This window comes from Cynocephalus volans, chromosome 1 (genome assembly GCF_027409185.1).
Source record: "Cynocephalus volans isolate mCynVol1 chromosome 1, mCynVol1.pri, whole genome shotgun sequence".
Taxonomy (NCBI): Eukaryota; Metazoa; Chordata; class Mammalia; order Dermoptera; family Cynocephalidae; genus Cynocephalus; species Cynocephalus volans.
The window spans coordinates 6,893,644-6,920,343 of record NC_084460.1 but is presented as its reverse complement, the minus strand read 5'-3'; the positions used below and the strand labels follow the sequence as shown (position 1 = coordinate 6,920,343).

Below are 26,700 nucleotides of genomic sequence, written 5' to 3'. Positions count from 1 at the left end.
AGGGAGCCCCAATCAGGTTAACATCAGACTTTTCATCACAAACCCTAAAAGCTAGAAAGGAATGGGATGATATTTTCAAAATACTAAAAGACAAAGATTGCCAGCCAAGAATACTCTACCCTGCAAGGCTATCCTTCCGAAATGAGGGGCAAATAGTATATTTCTCAGACAAACAAAAACTGCGGGAGTTCACTACCACAAGACCACCCTTACAAGAAATCCTCAAGGGAGTACTGGGTTTGGTTCCTGAAAAATAACTACCACTGCCATAAAAACCTAAGAAAAATCTAAACCCGCTAGTACAATAAAAATGGCATTCATGAAGAGAAAACAAGCTAACAAAAACACTATCTACAACCTAAGGAACCAACAAACAAAGAAACCAAACAGTAAATCAGAAAGCAAGGAACAAAAGACACCTAAGACAACCAAACAACCAATAAAATGCTAAGAATAAATCAACACCTTTCAATAACAACTCTTAATGTAAAAGGCTTAAATTCCCCAATTAAAAGACACAGACTGGCTGACTGGATCAAAAAGCAGGACCCAACTATATGCTGCCTACAAGAGACCCACCTCACCCATAAAGATTCACACAGATTAAGAGTGAAAGGATGGAAAAAGATTTACCATGCAAACAGAAAAGAAAAACGAGCTGGAGTGGCTATTCTTATATCTGACAAAATAGACTTTAAACTAAAAACCATAAAAAGAGACAATGAGGGACACTACTTAATGATAAAAGGACTGATCCATCAAGAAGACATAACAATCATAAATATGTACGCACCCAATGTTGGAGCAGCCAGATTTATAAAACAAACTCTATTAGACCTAAAGAAGGAAATAGACACTAATACCATAATAGCAGGGGACCTGAACACTCCACTGTCAATATTAGACAGATCATCTAGGCAAAGAATCAGTAGAGAAACACAAGATCTAAACAAGACTCTAGACCAATTGGAATTGGCAGATATCTACAGAACATTCCACCCAACAACCTCAGAATATTCATTCTTCTCATCAGCACATGGATCATTCTCCAAGATAGATCACATATTAGGTCACAAATCAAGTCTCAATAAATTCAAAAAAATTGGAATTATCCCATGTATCTTCTCAGACCACAATGGATTAAAACTAGAAATTAATAACAAACAAAACTCTGGAAACTATACAAACACATGGAAATTAAACAGCATTCTACTTAATGACATATGGGTCCAAGAAGAAATCAAGCAGGAAATCAAAAAGTTTATTGAAACTAATGAAAACAATGATACATCATACCAAAACCTGTGGGATACTGCAAAAGCAGTATTGAGGGGAAAATTTATTGCATTAAATGCTCACTTCAGAAGAATGGAAAGATGGCAAGTGAACAACCTAACACTTCACCTTAAAGAACTAGAAAAACAAGAACAATCCAATCCTAAAGTTAGCAGACGGAAAGAAATCATTAAGATCAGAGCAGAACTGAATGAAATTGAAAACCAAAAAACAATTCAAAAGATCAACGAATCAAAAAGTTGGTTTTTTGAAAAGATAAATAAAATTGACAAACCATTAGCATGGCTAACAAAAAAAAGAAGAGAGAAGACTCAAATAACAAAAATTAGAAATGAAAAAGGCGATATTACAACTGATTCATCTGAAATACAAGGAATCATTCGAGACTACTATAAACAACTATACGCCAACAAATTTGAAAATCTGGAGGAAATGGATAAATTTCTGGACACACACAAGCTCCCAAAACTGAACCGTGAAGACGTAGAAAATTTGAACAGACCAATAACAATAAAGGAGATTGAAGCTGTTATCAGAAGGCTCCCAACAAAGAAAAGCCCAGGACCAGATGGATTCACAGCAGAATTTTACAAAACATTCAAACAGGAATTGACACCGATTCTTTACAAACTATTCCAAAAGATTGAAACGGACGCAAATCTCCCAAACTCATTCTATGAAGCAAACATCATCCTGATACCAAAACCAGGTAAAGATATAACCAAAAAAGAAAACTACAGGCCGATATCCTTGATGAATATAGATGCAAAAATCCTCACTAAAATACTAGCAAACAGAATACAGCAACACATACGAAAAATTATTCATCACGATCAAGTGGGATTCATCCCAGGGATGCAAGGTTGGTTCAACATACGCAAATCAATAAATGTGATACACCATATTAACAAACTCAAACACAAGGACCATATGATCATCTCTATAGATGCTGAAAAAGCATTTGATAAAGTTCAGCACTCATTCATGACAAAGACCCTCTATAAGTTAGGTATAGAGGGAAAGTATCTCAACATAATTAAAGCCATATATGCCAAACCCACTGCCAATATCATCCTGAATGGGGAAAAGCTGAAAGCTTTTCCTTTAAGAACAGGCACTAGACAAGGATGCCCACTCTCACCACTCCTATTCAACATAGTGTTGGAAGTACTAGCCAGAGCAATCAGAGAAGAGAAGGAAATAAAGGGCATCCAGATTGGAAAAGATGAAGTCAAACTGTCCCTGTTTGCAGATGACATGATCCTATATATCGAACAGCCTAAAACCTCTACAAAAAAACTCTTGGAATTGATAAATGATTTCAGCACAGTAGCAGGATACAAAATCAACACACAAAAATCAGTAGCATTTCTTTTCTCCAATAGTGAACATGCAGAAGGAGAAATCAAGAAAGCCTGCCCATTTACAATAGCCACCAAAAAAATAAAATACTTAGGAATTGAGTTAACCAAGGAGGTGAAAAATCTCTATAATGAGAACTACAAACCACTGCTGAGAGAAATTAGAGAGGATACAAGAAGATGGAAAGATATTCCATGCTCTTGGATTGGAAGAATCAACATAGTGAAAATGTCCATACTACCCAAAGTGATATACAAATTCAATGCAATCCCCATCAAAATTCCAAAGACATTTCTCTCAGAAATGGAAAAAACTATTCAGACATTTATATGGAACAATAAAAGACCACGAATAGCCAAAGCAATGCTCAGCAAAAAAAATAAAGCTGGAGGCATAACACTACCTGACTTTAAGCTATACTACAAAGCTATAATAACCAAAACAGTATGGTACTGGCATAAAAACAGACACACTGACCAATGGAATAGAATAGAGAATCCAGAAATCAACCCTCACACTTACTGCCATCTGATCTTTGACAAAGGCACCAAGCCTATTCACTGGGGAAGGGACTGCCTCTTCAGCAAGTGGTGCTGGGATAACTGGATATCGATATGCAGGAGAATGAAACTAGATCCATACCTCTCACCGTATACTAAAATCAACTCAAAATGGATTAAGGATTTAAATATACACCCTGAGACAATAAAACTTCTTAAAGAAAACGTAGGGGAAACACTTCAGGAAATAGGACTGGGCACAGACTTCATGAATACGACCCCAAAAGCACGGGCAACCAAAGGAAAAATAAACAAATGGGATTATATCAAACTAAAAAGCTTCTGCACAGCAAAAGAAACAATTAAAAGAGTTAAAAGACAACCAACAGAGTGGGAGAAAATATTTGCAAAATATACATCTGACAAAGGATTAATATCCAGAATATATAAGGAACTCACACAACTTTACAAGAAGAAAACAAGCAACCCAATTAAAAAATGGGCAAAAGAGCTAAGTAGGCATTTCTCTAAGGAAGATATCCAAATGGCCAACAGACATATGAAAAAATGCTCAACATCACTCAGCATCCGGGAAATGCAAATCAAAACCACACTGAGATACCATCTAACCCCAGTTAGGATGGCTAAAATCCAAAAGACTATGAACGATAAATGCTGGCGAGGCTGCGGAGAAAAAGGAACTCTCATACATTGTTGGTGGGACTGCAAAATGGTGCAGCCTCTATGGAAAATGGTATGGAGGTTCCTTAAACAATTGCAAATAGATCTACCATACGACCCAGCCATCCCACTGTTGGGAATATACCCAGAGGAATGGAAATCATCAAGTCGAAGGTATACCTGTTCCCCAATATTCATCGCAGCACTCTTTACAATAGCCAAGAGTTGGAACCAGCCCAAATGCCCATCATCAGATGAGTGGATACGGAAAATGTGGTACATCTACACAATGGAATACTACTCAGCTATAAAAACGAATGAAATACTGCCATTTGCAACAACATGGATGGACCTCGAGAGAATTATATTAAGTGAAACAAGTCAGGCACAGAAAGAGAAATACCACATGTTCTCACTTATTGGTGGGAGCTAAAAATTAATATATAAATTCACACACACACATACACACATACACACACAAACCGGGGGGGGGGGGGAAGAAGATATTACAACCACAATTATTTGAAGTTGATACAACAAACAAACAGAAAGGACATGGTTGGGGGGGAGGGGGGGAGGGAGAAGGGAGGGAGGTTTTGGTGATGGGGAGCATTAATCAGCTACAATGTATATCGACAAAATAAAATTTAAAAAAAAAAATAAAATTAAAAAAAAAAAAAAAAAAAAAGGACAAGCAGAAAACTGTTAGAATCTGAATAAAATCGGTAGTTTAGTTAATAGTACTGTCCCAATGTTAATGTCTTAGTTTTGACAAATGTATCATGGTTGTATAAGAGCAGACATTAGGGGAAGCTGGGTGAAGGGTATACTGCGGGGATTAGCAAACTACAGCCCAAGGGCCAGATCCAGCCTACCACTTGTTTTTACAAATAAAGTTTTGTTGGCACACAGCCATGCCCATTCATTCACTCATTACTTATGGCTACATCTGCCCTACATGAGTGGAGTAGTTCCAAGAAAGACCACTTGGTCTGCAAAGACTAAAATATTTACTATCTAGATCTTTACAGGAAAGGCTTGTGGAGCCCTGACATACATGGAGTCTCTGTTACTGTCATTGTAACTTTTCTGTAAACCAAAAATGATTCTAGTGCTTGTTTCAGCAGCACATATAAAGCTGGAACTACAGAGAAGATTAGCATGGCCCCTGCACAAGAATGACATGCAAATTCATGAAGTGTTCCATATCTCTGAGATTACCTTACCAGTAAAGAAATTTAAAAAACAGCATCACCTAGTGAAATACACTAACAGCTGCATTTCATTCTTTAGGGCTAAGAAATGTGATTTTGTTTTTTTAAGCAGACCTTAATTTTTATATTTAGTTTCTTTATATTTTTTTAAGAACTATCCTTTCTAATATAAAAACTATTTTTAAATCAGATCCCAGCTTGTAGAAATGAGATGAAGGCCTTGTTTAAATGCAATAAATCAGTTTAATGTAAAATAAATAAATAAAATAAAATGATTCTAAAATTTAAAAAAAATTTTTTACTTAAAATTTCACCTACCATATGATCCAGTCATTCTATTTATAGGTATTTACCCAAAAGAAATGAAAGCATACATCCAAAGAATGGCACACAAATGTCCATCAAACAGATGGACTGGAAAAGCAAATTGTAGCATTATCCACAAACCAGAGTAGTGCTCAGCAATGACAAGGGACAAGCTATGGGCACATGCTACAACATGAATGAATCTCTAATCTGAGCGGAAGAAGTAGGACCAAAAAAACAGTATATACCATATGATTCCAATTATCTAAAAGTCTAGGAAATGTAAACTAATGCACACGACAGAAAGCTGATGGGGGTTACTTTGGGGAAAAAAGAGATGGAGAGGGATAGGAAGTAAGGATTACAAGGGGACACAGGAAACTCTACTGGGGTGATGGCTACGTTCACCATCTGGACTGTGGCGATGGTTTCACTACTGCCTACGTATGACAAACCTTACCAAATTGTACACATAAATACGTGCAGTTTATTGTATGCCGATTATACCTCAACAAACCTGTTTAAAAAAATAATTTGGAAAAAATAAATAAATTGAATTGAATTCAATTGAAAAAGTATTCTCTAGTCCTCTGATATCATGCAGTATGAAGAGACAGACTAAGTAATCTGTCACCAAACCTCTTCATCTACCAATTTCTGTCACTCACTCCTCCCCACCTGTGGGGGAGATGAGGAGTCTAAATCACGGCCATGCTTGCTCTAGAAGTCTAAAGACAACCTTGCATGGACAGGACTCTCCTGGGACTCTGCCAATAAACTCTGCAAAGGCAGGTAAGATTCCAATTACCCAGACAAGCAGCAAAAGTACTTACAGAACAAACCTCCTCCCCTCCGAATCCCCTTGGAACGGCCCCTCTTACTTCTGTCTCCAGCCTTTCCAGGCTTGCTGCCTTCCCTGTGCTCCCACGCCTGGGAGAAAAGACGATGGCAGCCCACACAGAAGTCAGAATACAGCTCTGCTTTAAAACAAAGGTTTCATAATGAAATGACCTGCAAGAAACAGGTCATTTCCAAAGAGTCTCCTAAAGATAAAAAGAAAGTTATGAGGTGACAGTATCTAGCTTCTTTAACCTTGCTCTACTCACCACAAGCATCTTCACCTTTAAGTTATCTTGCACCTGCTATCCATCCCAGACCACCACTACTCGCCTACTCTACCACACCTCAGTGGTTAGTTGCCACTTGACAAACTCTCCCCTTCCCACATACCCTTCTCTGTTCTTCAAAGGACAAACGCCTCTTACTGTCACGTAATCTGAGTCTGGCTTAAAAATTGAGGGTAATCCTAAAGATTGCTTTGAAACTACATTCAAAGAGGAAAGATCTGGATTTCTCATCCTCAAAGTAGTTAGTATTTTTTAAGAAAGATCATGTAAATGAAACACAAATAGAACATTAACGGATACCTGTCACACTAAAATGTGTTTATTTTAGACACTCCCTACAGGTACAAGGAAGACACCATCGCTGCCTTCTAGAAATTTAAAGGAAAATGGGGAAGCTCAGACAAATGGGGAAACTAAATCTGAATTTCAGACTTGTAAAAAAGCAATAGTGTTTTAGCACTTAATATAAAATATATTCCAACTACGACATGAAGATAAAATGTTAACTTGAGAATCACAATAAGCCTAATAATCGGAAAAAAATACCATGTGAGCACTAGAATGCCAGCATTAAATGCGGGGCCCAAACTCTGAAGAGCTGCTGAAAGAATATATTACTTAAATTTTAAGATTTCTGGACAACTTGTCCCTTAAATTCAAACACTGTAAATTCAGAAAGGATGAAATTACACTAAAATTTTCACTTTACTAAAATCCACAATTTTATACCCATGGTATACACCTTCTTCAGTGTACTTATGCTGATCCTCCTAACCCAAACACTAACCACCTTTCCAGGAGCAGCATCTTCCAGTAGACCTTAGATGTAAAACTATCAAGTGCTAGAGCTAAAAGAGAACTTGCCTCATCTAAAGATGAGAAAATTGAGGTCAAGGTAAGAAAGAGACCTGCCAAGGTCCAAGAGCTAAAACTTGGAGCAGGATGGGAGTCTGGTGTTCTACCTCCTGAGCCTTCTACTACCCTTTTTGATGGTGAATTCTAGGTGTCAATTTGATTAGATTAAATAATACCAAGAAACCTGGTAAAGTTAACTTTTCAGGTGTGTGCATGAGGGTGTTTCCCGAAGAGATCACCATGTGGGCCTGTGTAGACTGGGTAGGAAAGATCCGCCCTCAACATGGGCAGGCACTATCCCATCTGCTGGGGGCCCAGAGAGAACAAAAACGGAGAAAAAAGACATATCACTCTCTCTATCCACTGGAGCTGGGATACACTCTGCTCTCCGGTCCGTGGACATCAGAACTCAAGACTCTTCACCTTTTGGGTTCCAGGACTTACATCAATGGCACCATCAGTTTCCCTGGTTCTGAGGCCTTTGGACTTGGACTGAGCCACGCTACCAGCATCCAGTTTGCAGACGGCCCGTCGTGGGAGTCCTCAGTCTTCCCAGTCGTGTGAACCAATGCCCCTAATAAATCCCCTCTCATATATTTATAACATATCCTGTTGGTTCTGTCTCTCTGGAGAACCCTGACTAACACACCCTTGATCAGCTCAGATCTCTGAGCCCAGAGCTTCTTACACTTTAACATGCACAGTAATCACCCAGGGACCTTGTTTAAATGTTGGATCTGATGACTCAGTAGATTTAGGATGAGGCCTGAGATTATGCATTTCTAACAACCTCCCAGAAGATGCTGAAGATGCTGGTCTGAGGACCACAAATGGAGTCCAACAGCATCTAATTCAGTCCTATCCAATTAAGGCTTGTTACTTGCTGTATCATTCATGACTCTCAAATCTATATTAAATCTCCCTAAGCCTCAATTCTCACATAAAACTATTATTTTGTAAGGGTCAAATGAAATAATTTATATATTAATTCACAATTCTTGGCACATACTAAATGTTTGGTTAATATTAATGGCTAATTTGAGTGTAAGTTGTAATAAAGTTTACACTGTTCGGTTATTTTACAAGTTTCATGGCATTTAATTCTAACATTAACTCACTGGGTAGGTATGGTTATTCCCATTTTTAAAGACAGGAAAACTGAGTGTAAGAGCTGTTAACTGTCCAATGTCACACAGGTACTAAGTATGGCACCAGGAAGCAAATCCAGTCTGGCTCGAGAATTTGCATTCTTAACCACCACTCCTCTTAATGAATGTTAACTGTTATTTGCCCCCAGGCAAGAACACCAAATATCCGTTCACACCTGTCTACTGCACAACTCAAATTAAATGCCCCACATAAACCTCAAACCCAACAGGTCCCATACTTACTAATCTCACCTCAGACCCAATTCTCTTTCAATTTTCCCATCTCAATGAAGAGTAACAACATGCAGGCAGTCACCAAGCCAGAGACCAGTGATTCTTTAACGTTCTCAGACTCAATGCTCCCTCTTTATAACACATATTTTATAACACCCCCCTTTACTACCATGAAAATGAAATCGATAGATATATCAATATATTATATATAGACATATATCAGTATATTATATAGAGAGTATATTGCTCAACTGCAATCAAAAGGAGACATAACATGAAACACATAATAAAATATATTTCCAAAAGTAAATTCTTAAGCACGATCTCACCAGAAGACTTAATAAAGTAGTCAGACGCTTGTTCCTACACAGAGGCTAAAGGTACAAATGCAGACTGATACAGTGTTGCATAAGTAATTCTGATGTGACCAGTGATGAAGATGATATGATATGGGATTTTCCAAAATGGTGAAAAACTTACTAATGTTCCAAACAACTCTAAATATAATCCTTCCTAGATTTACACAACAGCTGCATTCCTAAAAATTTTGATGTATGTTAAAATGCCACAAAAATTACCTTGTATTTACATGTAAAATGAAGTTTGGATTTAGAGTCAATTTTTTTTTTTAACCTACATCAAAGTTCTGAGGATGGGGGCATACTCTTCATTGTTGGGAATGTCCTATATAACTATACAACATTATATAATGCACTACACGACACTAAACAACGTCTAGCATGCAGGCCCCCACCCACTAAATGCCAGTAGTGTCTTCCAATCCTTGTCATCAAAAACACCCTCACAAATTCGCAGCATACTTCTTGGGGATGACACTGCCTGTGCTAGACCATTCCTCTCTTACAAGCCATTGTTCAAGCAGGTCAGTGAATTCTCTATCTTAATCTCATATCCAGCCTCTCATTCAATCTGTTATCCCTTCTCTGTTCTTCAGGTCCTATCATCTCTCACCCAGCCTTGTAACTTGTCTTTCTGGTTCCTGTCTGCTCATTTTATACTAACAATGAAATGAACTTTCTGCTCTGCAAAGGTTATTTCTCCACTCAATCAAATATTTTTTGTACACATATTATATACCAGGCCTACTCTAAATACTAGATCTCATCACTCAGCAACTTAAATAACTTAACAACTCAACCACTTTAAACCTCAACAACTAGGGGAGAGCAGCAGGGGGAAAAACTTCAACAATTCCTGCACTCACAGTGATTTTCAAACAGTGCTTCACTTTTACTTTACGTATTGAGTTTCTGCATAATGCTTCCTTTAAAACAAAGTGATTGACAGCTTCAAAACAAGTTTGAAACCCCCCCGCCCTCCATATAAAATCTAAATTAATCAAAGGGTCCATCACCTCATTACTGACATACCCTCCCTCATCTCTTGCCACTCCCATCAACCTTTCCAGTAAGCTCTTGGAACACCTGACATTCCCTACTCATTCCGGCATGCTTCCACACAGGCTATTACCTCCACCACATGACCCTGTCTACCGGTCCACGTGTTGATTCATAACCCAGCCTTCCAGTTTCCATTCAAGCTGTGAAACCGTCCCTAATTCCCCTACACAAGCTGGGTTATTTCTTCAACTATCGTTTGTTTGCACATACTTCCATTGAAACAAACATTTTATTGCACTCCAGTCTGTTTAAACATTTATCTCTACACTTTAAATTTTTTGCAGTACTGACCATATCTTTTTGTCTCTCTCTGTCTGGTACCCAGCTGTATACAGAACTATCTTCTAGAGGTCATTTGATTAAGAAGAAGTGAAACCAGGGCTAGGTGGTTAGCTCAGTTGGTTAGAGCGTGGTGCTAACACCACCAAAGTTTGGGGTTTGATCCCTGTACTGGCCAACTGACAAATAAAAAAAAAGAAGTGAAACCTACTAATACCACAGAATCAAAACGATAAATTTCATGAACCGAGTGATCAAAATTAGTATCACTAACAGTAAACAACCTGAAATTATGCAGCTTCTGATGTGATACCTTAAGTATCTAACAAAACCTATGAAGTACTTTTACCAAGAATGTTTAACTTTAATCTTGAGGGTAAACAATCAGAAAAATACAAAATAAACAATATCCTGTACCAACTATTTCATCACCAAATTTGATTTGGGATCCCAGAGAAAATGGATGCAAAACTAATGATGCGTCTGCGGCACCACAGCAACCAACTTCTGAGGAAAACCCCCTTTCATCAACCTAAAAGGAAGGAAATGTGTGTTTTGCAACGTAGACTGATTCTATATGCTCCGGAATTGAGCTGGAAAAAGAAATCAGAACTTTGCTCTAAGGGTTAGCCTGCTAGACTGTCCCAGACAACATGGTTCCATTTAAATAGCAAAATACCACCTACTTCTTAGAAATTAAATGAAGAGCAATAGAAATACTTCTTACACACTATCAACAAAAAACATTTAAAAAGCAACTTCAAAAGCAACTATAAAACTTCTAGAAGAAAACAAATCTTTGTGATCTTAGGTTAGGCAAAAATTTTGATAAAAGAAGCCAAAAGCTCAATCCATGAAAGAAAAACTGAATAAGCTGGACTTCATCAAAATGAAAAGTTGCTGCTTTTCAAGAGACATTGTTAAGAGAATGAAAAAACAAGTCACAGATTGGGAGAAAATACTTGCTCAGTATATATCTGATAAAAAACTTGTATTTCCAATACATAAAGAATTCTCAAAATTCAATATTAAGAACCCAATTTTTAAAATAAGCAAATGATTTCAAAGGAGAAGTCACCAAAGTATAAGGATGGCAAATAAGCATTTAAAAAGATGCTGGATACTATTACTCTTCGGTAAATGTAAATTCAAAGCACAACGAGATAGCACTATACACCTCTTAAGACAGCTGGCTTTGAAACTCAACAACTCACAACAGCAAACACTGGATACAGAGGAACTTAAGCTTATAGCTGGTGGGACTACAAGAAACTGCTGAATTGTTTTCCAAAATTTAGCACACCTGACCATATGACTCATCAATCTCATTCCTAGTTATTCACATAAATATCTGCGTGCTCTTTATTCATGACCACCAAAACTAGCCACAACTCAAACATTCCTGAACTGGTGAATGGATAAAAACTGGTTTGTCCCAACAATGGAATATGATTTGGTAATTAAAAGGAATGAAGTGCTGACACATACAACATGGATCAATCTCAAATGCGTTCCGCCAGTGAAAGATGCCAGACTCAGAAGGCTACTATTGCACAATTCCATTTATATGAAATAGACAAAATTATAGGGATAAAAATCAAATAAGTAATTGCCAAGGGCTGGGGGGAGGGTTGACGACAAAGGAACATAAGGAAAATATCTGGAGTCATGGAGCTGTTTTATACCTTGATTGCTGTGCTGGTTATACAACTGTGAAGTCGAAGAAAGGTACACTAAGAAGGTGGGGGAGGGAGATTTCAATGTATGTAAATTATGCCTCAATTATAATAATAAAAAAGCGATTTTTTGGAAAAAATAAAATAAAAACTGTTCGGCAGTTTCCTGTAAAGTTAAACATACTCTTACAAATGACCCAGCAATTCCACCGCTAGATACCCAAGAGAACTGAAAACATACCAGGGTACTTCAAAAAGTTCACGAAGGGGCAGGCTGGTTAGCTCACTGCGAGAGCATGGTGCTGATAACACCAAGGTCAGGGGTTCAGATCGCCATACTGACCAGCCAAAAAAAAAAAAAAAGGTCATGGAAAGATTTTTACTACCCATTAATTCTTTTTTCCCCCACAAACTTTTTGAAGTACCCTCATGCGTCCACACAAAGACTTGTATGTGAATAAACTCAGCAACTTTATTCGTAATTGCCAAAACCTGGAAACAACTCAAGCGTCCAACAATAAGAAAATGTGAACGACCCGAACGTCCAGCAATAGGAAAACAAACTGCGGCACAGCCATGCGATGGGACACTGTTTAGCAATAAAAATGGACCACTGACACACACAGCGTTATGGCTGCACCTTAAAACCACCGTGCTGAGTGAGATGAGCCAGACACAAAAGACTCTATTCATAGGAAATTTCAGAAAAGGCAAACTAATTTACAGTGACAGAAAGCAGATCAGTGATTGCCTGAGGATGGGGGTGGGGTTAACTGCCACAAAGAAAATTTGGGGGTGGCAGAATTTTCTATATCCTGACTGAAATGGTGGTAGTTACAAGAGTGCATGCAGTTTTCAAAACTCAAGCTACACATTTAAAAAGGGTACACTTTATTGTATTTAAATTACACAGCTGTGTCACATGATGTTGTGGTCAACAACAGACTGCATGTATGATGGTGACTGGAGCAACAGGCTACAGAACATAGCCTAAGTGTGCAGTAGGCCATACCACCTAGGTTTAAGGACATACTCGACCTTGTCTGCACAATGAAGAAATTGTCTAATGACACATTCCTCAGAACGGAGCCACTTTTCTCAGAACGTGGCCCCACTGTTAAGCAACACATGACTATAGTTCAATAAAATTGATTCTAAAAAAGCCTTCTGTCAATGAACAATCTGAAAATAAAGTTAAGAAAACAATTCTATTCAAAATAAGGTTTTTTAAAAACAAAATACTTCAGAATAAATTTAAGAAAAAAGCACAAAACATATATTTAGAAAAGTATAAAACATTACTCAAAGAAATTAAAAATCTAAATAAATGGAAAAAATCCCATGTTCATGGACTTAACACTGTTAAGATGGTAATATTCCCCAAATTAGCCTACAGATTCAATGTAATCCCTATCAAAATCCCAGCTGACATCTTTGTAGAAATTGACAAGATGATTCTAAAAGAACACAAAATAGTGAAAACAATCCTAAAAACGAACAAAGGAGGAACCCTCACACTTCCCAATTTCAAAACTCACTACAGAACATTAATCAAGACAGTGTAGTGCTGGCACAAGGACGACATACAGATCAATGAAACAGAACTGAGAGTTTGGAAATAAACCTACACCTCTCAGTCAACTATTTTTTTTTTTTTTTTAACTGCTCTTCATACCGGGTTAATCCACTTTATTATTATTATTATTATTATTATTATTATTATTTATTTTTTTTTTTGTCTTTTTGTGACTGGCCGTACCGCGCTCAGCCAGTGAGCGCACCGGCCATCCTTATATAGGATCCGAACCCGTGGTGGGAGCACTGCCGCGCTCCCAGCGCCGCACTCTCCCGAGTGCGCCACGGGGCCGGCCCTCAGTCAACTATTTTTGACAAGGGTGGCAAGACCATTCAAAGGGGAAAGAATACTCTTCTCAACAAATGGTGCTGGGACAACTAGATAGACACATGAAAAAGAATGAGGCTGAACTCATATCTCACACCATATATAGAAATTAATGCAAAATGGATTAAAGACCTAATACTATAAAACTCTTAGTAGAAAGCATAGGGGTAAATCTTCATGACCTTGGATTTGTCAAAGGACTCTTACATATGACACCAAAAAACACATGCAAAAAAAGAAAAACATAGATAAATCAGACTTCAAAATTTAAAACTTTTGTGCTTCTAAGGACACCATCAAGAAAGTGAACAGACAACCCACATTTGCAAATCATATACCTGACAGAGGACTTATATCTAAAACATGTAACAAACTCTTATACTTCAATGATAAAAATAAAAATAGCCCAATTTAAAAACTGGCAAAGGATGTGAATAAACATTTCTCTAAGAAAAATTATACCAGTGGTCAATAAGCACATGAAAGGATGTTCAACATCCTTAGTCATCTGGGAAGTGCAAAACAAGGCCACACTGAGAAACCACTTCACACCAACTAAGACAGCTAGACTCGGAGTCAGACAGCAAGTGCTGACAGAGATGTGGAGAAGCTGGAACCCCCAGACACTGCTGGTGGGAAAGCAAAACAGTACAGCACCTTTTGTAAACAGGCAGTTCCTGAAACGATCATTTACCATAAAAACCCAGCAATTCCACTCCTAGGTATATACCGAGAGAACTGAAAACATATGTCCCCCAAAACCTTGTACACAAATGTTCATAGCATTATTCATAATAACCAAAAGGTGGACATAACCTAGACAACCATCAATGGGTAAATAAAATACAATACCCCATACAATGGAATATTTTTTGGCTATAAAAAGGAATGAGCTGCTGATATTTTCTACAACGTGAATGAACCTCAAAATATCCAGTCATAAAAGGTCACATACTATATGATTCCATTCATTATTAAAGCCCAGAATAGGGAAATCTATGGAAACAGAAACAGTGATCACTTAGGACTGGGGAGATTGGGTGCGGGGGAGGAGGAAAGCTGGGTAGGGAAGTTAAGCTAAAGGGTACAGTTTCTTTTTGAGGTGATGAAAGTATTTCAAAATTGACTGTGGCAATGGTTGCACGTATCTGTGTATATTCTAAAACCCGCTAATTAAACACTTTAAATGAACTGTATGTTATATAAACTATATCTCAATAAAACTATTTTTAACAAAAATATTTGTATTCAGCAATCACTTTAATCCACATAAGCACAATATGCAGATTTTTTAAAAATTTTATTTAATTATATTGTATTTTGGTTTCATAATAGGTAAATATAAAAGACTATACAACTTATTAGTTCATTCCTTTCTTCCAAATGAGTCTCAGTTATAATATCCATATTATTATCATCATAATTCAAAATCTAAAATGAGAAAAAAATGTAATAATGATAATTACCAGGCCCTCATATGCATTAGTTTATTGGAATCTCATCAAACCCTATGAATAGGCGATGAATAACTTTGCAAATGAAGAAGCTGGCACTCAGGGAATTTAAGTAGCTTGTCCAGACCTTGAGCAAAAACTGGACTGGAGCCAGCGTTACTGTAATAAACTCTTTTTTAAAATTATTTCACGAATACACCTGTAGCTGGAAATATAAATCATTTCACCAATTTTTTCCTATTACTAGGATAACTGGGTTGGCTACAACCTGCTTTAAAACTATTTCCCTAACAATGAAACACAATGTGTGAACCAGGAGGAAGATGTGGTACACCATTTACAAAAGACACTGTGGGAACCGCTGAGGATATGTGAATATGGACTGTTTACTAGACGTTAGAATTATTGCTAATTTTCCTAAACGTGAGCACACTATGTTGGAGAATGACCCTATTAAGTCTTAGCAAGTGTATGCCAAAGTATAAAGGAGTAATGTGTCACCATACTGCCAACTTACTTTCAAATAGTTCAGCAAAAAACAAAGGTAACGTGGCAGAACTTCAACAACTGAGAAATCTAAAGTAACAGGGACATAAGAGTTCACTTATACTTGTCTCTGAACTTCACTGTAGGTTTGAAATTTTTCAAAATAAAAGGAAAAAAATGAGATCTGAAGCTTTAAAAAAATAACTTCACTTTCTGAATATTGTTATATCATGTTCATCCACTGTTTTCCAAGTTAAGAAAATCAAAAAATTACTATAAATTTTATTCCTGTCATATACTACAAACAAATGGTTTTTAGTATCATTTAAAATCTATGAATGAAACTGAATGCCAACTTGTAAAAGAAATGATGGAATTTGGAAATAACTATTTGCAACTGTGATGTAATAACTGCAGGCAAAGAATCACACATGGATTAAAATTACTAATGCGTAAAATTCTGATGAGAAACAGAATGTTTACACAGTATCTCCCCCAAGATACTTATTAATTATAAGAGGAAAACTGTAACTTCACAGTGGAGATATTTGGCAGACATCATCTTAACTAAGTAATCAAAGTTAATAAGAACCACAAATAATGGGCCCAAGCAACACCCTGTAACTTACGATATTGTGCACCAAGGACACTACACTTCTTTAGCACTCCTGCCAAAAACATATGACCTAAATTATCCTGAGGGTACACCCAACAAATCCAGACAGAGGCACAGTCAATAAAATAAAGGGCTATATTCTTCCCCAAAGGTTAAGATCAAGAAGGACAAAGACTGTAAGAGTGCTCCAAATTAAGGAAACCCGATAGCTAAATGCAATGCATGGTCCTAGACTGAAAACCTGAACCAGAAAAATAATTCCTAGATAATATATTAAAAATTAACAGAACTAACATATAAGTTGCATATATTAATATCACTGGGTCTACTATCAATAATTGATATACTGTTACTACAGATCTTATTCGCTATTAATTTCCTAATTTTGAAAATTGTACAATAGTTGTATAAGAGAATGTCCACATTTTTAAGGCATAAAAAAACTGAATATCAAGGAGTGGAAAGGTATCATGTCTGCAACTTAACTCTCCCAGTGCAGAAAAACAATTACACAGGTAGAGATAGACAGCTAGACAGATACACAGAAGACGGAACAGTGGCAGAAGAAGGGGTAGATGATAAAGCAAATGGTAGAAAGTTTAACACCTGGGGATCCAGATAAAAGGGGCTCAGGGATTCTTAGCGCTAGTCTTACAATTTTTCTGTGAGTTTAACATTACTTAAAATTAAAGTTTTTAAGAAGCTCTAGTCAGTGTTACAGCAGAATGGGAAAAATGACAAATAAACTCTTAAAAGATATTGACAGATCCTGCACATAATTTGAACAATTAAATGAAAAAACTGATCTCTCTCGCTTCTAAACTGTTGTTTCCTGACTCAGCGCTCTTCATAGTTTTGCTTAAAAGACTTTTTTTTTGGCTAGCCAGTACAGGAATCTAACCCTAGACCATGGTGTAATCAGTACCACACTCTAACCAACTACGATATGGGCCAGCCCTAAAAGATTCATTTTTAATGCCACCAATAAAGGCTAAAATTTAGTTTCACCTACCTTCTCATAGACCCTTAAGAAACCCACACAGGATATCAATTTTCCTCTCTTACTGGCACTACTGTTCAGTTCACTTACCAATAAATGGCTTAGCTTTTTACTGAAGTCCAGCTGCCTGGGGTTCAGGTCTGGGTTCTGCCACCTGCCGGCTGTGTGACCTTGGGCAAATGACTCCACCTCTGAGCTTCAGTTTCCTGTCTACAGATTGAAATCAAGATGATGCCTACCTCAAGGGGCAATTGAAAAGAGCAGATGAGTTGACACATGAGAAACACTTGAAGCAGTGCCTGCAGCACCATGCACAACAAAATTCATGTTTTTATCATAAATGTAAAATATAAAGTTACTATGAAGAAAACTCAAAACTTAAAACCTCAAATGTAAAAGGTAATAACAGAAGTCTAAAGAGTAAAAATACTAATCCTATCTTAGAAAAGAAAAATCTTTCTGCTCGTGGCTGTTATGACAGGAAACAACCAAAAATAACCTAAACATCCCATAGAGAACTGGCTCAATGTATTAGAACACATCTATTCAATGAATATTCTGCACTATTAGAAATCATTATGTACTATGATGAAAGAATACTGTGTGTCATGTAACACTGTTAACTGAGGCAAGCAGGATTCAGAAGAGGATATGAAAGTATGATCCCACGTTTACAAAATATTTAATATAGCGCTCGCTTTGGCGGCATGCATACTCAAATTGGAACAGTACAGAAGACTGGCATGGCCCCTGTGCAAGCATGACAAGACAAAAAAACTTTATATACATGCTCACGGAGAAAGGTAGTGAGGAAGTGTTAAGCTCTTTGGGGGCAAGGGATGCAGGCTCCCTCGGGTGCCGGGGGTTCCCGCAGGATACGCCCCAGCGGACTAGAGTTGGGGCCTTCCCTAAATTCCGTAAAGGCTGGGTCTCAGCTTCTGCTCCCTCACATGCAAGACTGTGGCTTGCATCGTGCTTCTCACGGTGACATTTTAGCTTCTTTTCCACACTAACTCAATAATCTTCATATTTCCAGGGCTACACTCCCAAGAACGGGAATCTGAGTGTCCCAGTTCATCTTTTCTTGTGAGATGTGTCATATATTACTAGCCAACATTAGATTTACTTGAGGAGGAGGGGCGTTTGGTAGAGCTGCCAGACAACCTTCAAAATTTGTGTAGAACCAGCAGCGAGATAAGACAAACAAATAAAAGAAAGCTTTCTGTTGAGTTGTAACTTCCCTTCACATGGGGAGCCTGTTATCAAACAGAACGTGTAAATTAATGCCTGAATATCTCATCTGAACACACATTCCCATTACAAAAGGAACACAAAGTCCATTAAGCAGTAGTCTTACAGATCATTAAATACCTAAAAGAGAGAAACTAAAAGCTGAAGTATTACAACCAATAGTTAAGCAAGAGTAAATCTCAAATTCTAATGACAGAAAGGTACATTTTTTTGTCAATCTTTGCTTTCACTTTCCCCAGTAGGAAGCTAAAATACGAAGCAACTGACAATCCTAGGATGCAGTAACCATCCCCAAAACAATCAAAGGGGAACAGAGGAGAGGAGAGGATTATCGGTACAAAACAAAGAGCAGAATTTGGAAATATGCTGGTTTTTCTTAAAAGAGGGAATTCCTACAACTGACCTCTGCAGGATAACACCAAAATGTTAACCATGTAGGATATGGAAATGATTTAACTTTTTCTTGTTTCAATAACTAGATACTACTTGTGAAAAAATTAAAAAGGAAAAAAAAAAAGCTTCTCCCTTTTCACCGTATTCTTTTCCTCTCTCCTTCAACAAGAATGCAGTTGTAGTCTTAGCCTCTCCCTCTTTTGCCACAGTAATTCAAACAGCCTTCTCTGAAGTCATCTCTGACCCTTTCAGATCACCAGCTCAGTGGCTGGCTCCAGTTGTGACTTTCCTGTACTTTTCTGCATCACTCAGCAACAGAGACCTGCAGAATCCTTCCTGTGACCATGAGTGGCATGCTGCCTGATTGTTCCATGACATCCATCACTGGGCTGCCATACCTGCCAGAAACCACCTTCCTCCAGCTTACCTGTCATGGGACAGGTGGCAGTGTTTAAGTCACTGTTACTCTTATTTGCAGCCAAAATTATCCTAGTTGATAAAATCTTCCTCATGCACAACCACACTGTTGGTCATCTAGTCCTACCCATTCTTTCTTCAATTACGCCACTGACACTGTCCGTTCCACTACCTTCAGCATTTCATACCCACTCCACTCTAATATGTAAACTAGTCTTTCTTCCTCCAGGATTAACCTAGAACATTTAGTGCACAGAAATTCTTACTCTAAAACTTTTGTTTCCCCACTGCACAAAGACAAGTGATTATACCAGTGAGCCTGGCATCCAAGGCTTTCTGCAATGTTGCCTGTATTACCTATCGCTCAACCTCAGTTTGTATAAGCCCACAAGAAAAGAATTCTCTGATCTCTCTAGCTATTATGACTTAGCACAAACCCTGCATCCTGCCTCCTCCAGGAAGCACACACTCGTAGCCACTGCCTTCCTCTGAACTCCCACGGCCATCAAGTTCTTTATCACTCATTGGTCTCATAACATAAGTTTTTAATTCTATCAATGCCCCCCCCCTTTAAAATAAGACTCTAATTCCCCAGGGCAGCAGAAGAGCAACTCTGCCACATATCCCTGCAGCCTTAATATTAATAATGATAACAATCAGAAAGAAGGCTCGTTGAGGTTTTCCCTTCTTTAAAATTCCACTTTACTTTTAAAAAAACTGCATATTACAGAAATCCAAGTACAGTTACGAGTAAAAGAAGATGGGCTCCATCACTGACGGTGATGGAAGTCTAGAGTTATGAGGACACAGGTACCACATCAATTAGAACATACCCTCCCAATCCTCAACAGCCTGTAAGAACGGCTGGGTACTGGTACCTGCCTTAACAACACAAAGGAAAATGGAGAGAAAAGTCTTTCAGAAAAAAATGTGAAAAAAATTAGTGTGTTTGTGGAGGATACTAACCCGAATCAATACCAGTCTAAGAGTGGGAGAAAAATCCAAAATCAAATCCCTTAATTATGGCAACAGGTGAAGTTTTTCTTTAAATCACCTTTCTCACATATAACAGTGTTCCCTGAACAAAGAACTCCAGGACACCGTTATAAAAACTGTCTCCCACACCTAAAAGAATCAGCAAACCACCTTTCAGGAAGAGAGAAGACACAATGGGAACAGAGAAGAGAAAGGATTTGCTAAAGAAGTAGATCTGTTAATTTAACACATTTTCTGTCAAGCAAATCAACTGTCCTTAGTGCTATTGTTGCTGAAACAATGAACACTCAGGGGAAGGGGTGTTCATTAAAAGGAACTGGCTAGAAGAAAAACACTCTTGCAATCAGCAAGAGTGTTCTCAATTGTGAGAACTTATCCCAGTCTCCAGAATTATTAATTGGAGGCGATCTAAAAGTTCAACACTCAAGCATGAAATGGCTAGTGTAATTGTGCCTACCACTTCCTCATTTTCACTTCTTTTTGGAGGTTATGGGTGGGGGAGGGGCACAGAAGGATGCACACAGCCTGTTGTGACAACCACTCACACGTTTAATTCAGGTGGCACATGCCTCAGTGACATACTGCCAAGTCAGACAGCTGCTCCAGCAAACCCGCCCCTAGGGAAAGAGCAGGCCTGACTTGGCTCCTAAAGAGTGCAGACTACAGAATCAAAGCCCAAAACTGACCATTACACTGTAAAACTTACAAGAACTTGGCATCATTTAAACCAGCCAAATATCTTTCATAAAGGCCTTATGAGGTCAGGATTTTTTAAACAGGAGAATGAAATACTATCTTCCATATATTTTTACATAAACCATTAAATGGGTATGTGGATAACAAAGCACAGAACAGAACACACAAAAATTATTCTGAGGGCTCATTTGTCCTCTAAAGAAGAGAAAACTGCTTTTTGGCTACAGAATTGACTGACTTCACACCAACTTATTTACACAAATTCTGGGATTTAACACCTTGATGCAGGCCAGAAATTCTATCCCTTCTCCAATTTGCAGAACAAACCCTCACACAGCAGCAAAGGAGCACCACGATGGAGAAGAGAGCATTTAAATGGTGGCCAGGCCTCAGTCCCCAGCCAGAAGAGATAAAGAATCAAAAATAAGGCGCCGGATCTCTGTGGGGAACCAAATACTCCAAGGTCTTGGAAAAGATGGAGTTTGAGATGGACACTGTCAGTGAAAGACATCTTCAAATGCCACAGATAAGCCCTTCACAGTAAACTAGACTGATCAAGTCACCATAACAATGCCATTTTCTTTCCAAACCAAAATAAAAATATATCTGAATCCATAAAATGTTTTGCCATACTTGTCTGAGAGCAAGATCAAATGGGAGAAATAGTGAAAAATGTTCAGAGCATGCTCAAAAAGGGTTCTGTGGTTGGTGTGTTCTAAATTGAAAATTCAGACGGAATAATTAACTTTACATATGCCTATGTCCCAAATACACATACACACACACACACACACACACACTCACTCACTCACTCACTCACTCACTCACTCACTCACTCCCCTTCAACTTAGGTCCCACTGAACTTTTGGCCTGGTCATGGCTAAACCCCCCTTCACAGCCCACCACTGCACAGTGCTCAAGACATCTGTCAAGAAGAGCCCCGTGCCCTGCCAGGCAAGCGCAGCGTGCTAAAGCCAGCCCGGGGCTATGGCACAACCCCCCACACTTGCCCTCCTCCAACAGCAGCACCGGCAGCACCCGCCTGAGGGACACCTTTCACGAAGGAGGGACCCCCAGCAGCTTACAACTCCCTCCCTGTGACATCCAAACACTACTTCCTAAAATGACTCCCCAGGAAAGAAAAAAATTAATGAGACGTGTTTCCCGAGTTTCTGACATGTGCAGTAGCTGATGACAGGCACATCTGGGAACAACTTTTTAACTTCTTTCAATTTCTATATAATAAATATTAAAGGTTTGCAATTAAGGGGAAAAATCACTATCGGAAGGAAAAACTCATCTACCTCACATACCACGTACCTTCTATACAACGACCAACACCACTTACACTCTAAAGTAGTGATAGTCAAGCAGAGCTATTTCACATCCCTGGAGGTATTTGGCAATGTCTGGAGACATTTTTATTTTCTGCAACTGGGGGTGTCACTAGCACCTTGAGGGTAGAGGGCAGGGATCCTGCTAAACAACATACAACATATATGACAACTCCCCACAACGAAGATTTATTCAGCCCAAAATAGCAATACTGCTGAGGTTGAGAAACCCTGAGAATTAAAGGAACCCAAGGAATCCTGGGCTCAGTGTTCTACAACCGTTCCTTTCTCAATCATAAGAACTGCTGGAAAAAAAAGACTGCCCCCAAGTTTTCCAATATAAACTGATTAGCAATGCACAAACGTAAAGATACAATAAAAGCACCAAGGTGTAACATCCAGTGAAATATGAAAATATGAGGGAAGGGCAACACAGCTATCTAAAAAGGTTACAGTATCAAACGGAAGGCAAGCCACAAGCCAGAAGCTCTAAGTGCATTTTATCCAAACCTCTCTCTAGGTATGAAAAATGTTAAACATAAGTGAAGAAACAGAACAAGCGAAAGGAGAATAAACATAATTCAAGGACTTCACCCTCTAGAATTCTTCAACATTTCGAAGTACAAAATCTTTGGTCAGTTAGAGGACATTAGAGACAGTGAAAATGTCAATCTTCAAGCCTCAAAAGCTATTCTCAAAGTAGCTTACTTGCAGACAAAATTCAACAGAAAGAGAAAATAATTCATATATCTGAAAACACACCAAGGATGAATCTGCAGCTTTCACTTAACACATTAATTTATAAGACATGGATCCTAAACTTGATCCTAACCATGAGGTCAGTGACATTCTAAACGAGTTAAAATAGTGCTATGCATGCTGAGAAACGTTCCTCAAATCACAGAGCTTTAGACCTAGAAAATACCTAGGAATCACGTAGTCTAAAAGTCCCATTTCATAGATAGGGCATGTGAAACCCAAAGTGATCTGCCTAAGATCACAATTCAAGTTAATGACACAGGTGGGCCCACAATACAGGTTTCTGATTGGTCTCTTTTGAAATGTGCTCAATCACATCAACTAGATCTAAGACCACAGTCAGAAGCTCCCTCTTGGCTGTCTCTCCATGCTGCATTTCTACCTAGACCACCTCTGCATTTGCAGTTCTCCAGCACTATACCAGGACTCCTCATTCTTGACCCCTAACACACCTCTCCTGATCTAAGGGCAGACAGCTGGTTGCATTAAATGCTGCCAAGTTGTATTTTAGGCTTTCCTAACAGTGTTCCAGAAAATTAAGCAAGACCGAACTTAACTTCCGTCGTAAAGCAAGCCAGATGCTAACACAGGCTGTCTTTCAGAGATGACAGGGTACTGCCCCTTCTTCAACTACAGCAAATCCCAACTGCCCCATTGAAGCTTCAAGGGGGTGGGGGTGAGGAAGAGGAGGAAGAGAAGAAAGCCTTTCCTTTCAAAATGTTTGTATAAATAGAAAGGAGATCAGGCATTCACTTTCGGAGAGAGCTACATTATGACAGAACATTCTCCCCTTTCAGAATTTCATGCAGCATAAAGATTTGCCCTTCTGTAATTTTGAGGGCAGATTCTGAATCTTCAGAAGACATTTCACCATCTGATAACTTACATTATACAGATTAGTGTGACAAACTACTAATTTTTAAATTACTCATCTCCTTCAGTCCCACTCAAATGCTATCTTCTCAGTGAGACCATACCTATTTTTTATTGCAACAAACCCACCCCCCTCAACTTGGCCCTCTGTATGCCTCCACCTTGATTTATTTCCTATGACTCTCTGACATACTATATATGTCATTTACCAATTCGTTTACTGTCTCATTCCACTAAAAAGAGGGCAGGTATTTTTGTATTATGTTCACACCTGTAACTCCAGCATCTACTACACTACCTAGCACAAGGACAGTGCTTAATAAACATCTGCTAAAATGAATGAATACATGAACTTGTCCCCTCTGCACTTTGTTCAGCAGAACTTTTGAAAGAGGATCTTCTGCACCCCACATTATTAAGAACAAAAGAACTCTAGACTTGCACTGTGGGATCTCAGCCATCACTTCCCGATCTGGCCCCTCATTTTATAGATAATGAATCAGCGTGGTGTACCAGCAACAGCACAGAATTCAGTATGAAAGAATCTGAGATGCAGGTGAGAGACCCTGTGCAAACAACTTAGCCTCTCTTCCAATTTCCACATCTGAAAAATAAACATAACCCCTACCTCATGGTAATGGTTAAGGACAGCTAAGGATAGAGTGAGATACATTTTGAAAATGTATAAGGTGCTACAAAAAGATCACTTATCATTAGGTCCCAGAGGTAGTTAATGGCACAATTAGAACACAAGTTTCCTAACTCCTAGTCCAGTGCTTCTTGTGTCATGAAACTAGGCTTCTGATTCCCTAATCAGGGCCAACTTATTCTTTCATCTAGTTCCGGCATCTTAACCTTTGTGTGCTTGGGGACTTCTTCCAGATTTTGATGAAAGCAGTAGGCCCTTTCCTCTAACAAATTACATATATGTACACCAACACAGAATCTCTAGCCCATGCCTTGGCAGCAAGCTTAGGAACTGCTGATATGACTTACATACTTATAGGTTTCTCTTAGCAAGTTTCATTACTTATTTTAATGTTTAATAATTGATGCCTTGATGCTCCTGATTGAGGGGCTGGATCCAAAGAAGCACCAAGGATGGAATTCAGGAATCTGAATACTACCCCAGATCATCATGTTGATTAAGGGATTTTGCCCACATACAACCACAAGGAGACACAAGGAAGGTGAAAGATTAAGTACTCAAAGTAAGGAAGCTCAAAAAAAAAAAAAAAAAAAAAGGTAAACAGGATAATCAGATTATTTTGATTATGCTGCTACTATACAAGCCATTCAACTAATTCTATACGACCAGATTATTGAAAATCATTCTATCCTCCCTTACCTTACTTTAGTCAAGTGATACCCTACTGTTCACTGTAAAGAGCACTTGGCTAGGCGAAAAATCAGTATCAAATTTTGGGAGGAGGTCAATCAACCACTGGTTCATTTCTTGAATCAGGACAAAACTTAGCCAACCTAACCCACTAGAATGTTAAGCAATTATAAAATAGTTGATTTAAACGAAGTAGTATACAATTGCTGGTTCTGAAATAACAAATAGTCTTCTGAGGCAGAGAAGGCCAGTTATGAGCTTCTTTGCTAAATCCCCCAGTTCCGTGTTAAGCACATAGCAGATACTTAATGATATTAATTACTGAATTCAGTGTCATTAATCTACTATCATATCCAACAATACCTCAATCTCCTTATCTGAAAAATAACAACTAACTTATGGCAGAAATACATTATGAGCATATTTAGAAATTTCTAAAGTTATTAAGTAAATAACTTTTATTCCTGAGTGGTAGGATACAATGTTAACAGATAAAAGTTTTTTAATCCCTGAGTGGTCATTATGGGATTTTTAAATTATTTCCTCTACACTTTGTTATGATTTTAAGTTTTATATAATGTTTATGTATTATTATTAAAGCCAGGAATTTGAACGGCTTAAATAAAGCACTATTGTTATACACTCACAAATTTTTGGTCTGAGGACAACAGAACCCTTATTTCGGAGACAGCAACATACAAGTCCTTAAACATATCCTAAAACCAAGAATCAAGTACGTTGACCCTTCTAAAGAAATCCTCTATATTCCAGGTTCATCAAAAGAATAAAAAGATTTTTTTGGCTCACAAAAATAAAAATATCCACACTTTGAGGACCAGTTCTCTGAGAGGGAGGTCTTGACCTCTTGCAGAACTGCAGCATGAATCCCTCCCACCCCTTCACCTATCTGAGAGATTGCTTCACTTTAGATAAATAGAAGCCAAGTCCTTGAGCATTCTGCTTCCTACATTTTCTATAAATCCATGGGTTCAGCCTGATGGTCAAAGATAAAGTGAGATCTTTTCCACTGCTGAAAACTGGTTTCCTTAAAAAAAAACAAACCAACCACCTGATATCCAACTTC

General features: G+C 38.2%; 1 protein-coding gene, 1 non-coding gene and 1 pseudogene across 5 annotated transcripts in view; 2 read left to right on the top strand and 1 right to left on the bottom strand.

Annotated features, from left to right (window-relative positions):
• Positions 1-26,700, bottom strand: part of LOC134378712 (chromatin remodeling regulator CECR2) — a 152,120-nt gene that overhangs the window by 122,351 nt on the left and 3,069 nt on the right. The gene's annotated exons all lie outside the window — the stretch shown is intronic.
• On the top strand, positions 4,951-5,052 carry LOC134365268 (U6 spliceosomal RNA). The gene has a single exon (XR_010021985.1). It is a non-coding gene; the product is annotated as a U6 spliceosomal RNA (small nuclear RNA).
• Positions 18,249-18,347, top strand: LOC134365604 (U6 spliceosomal RNA; annotated as a pseudogene).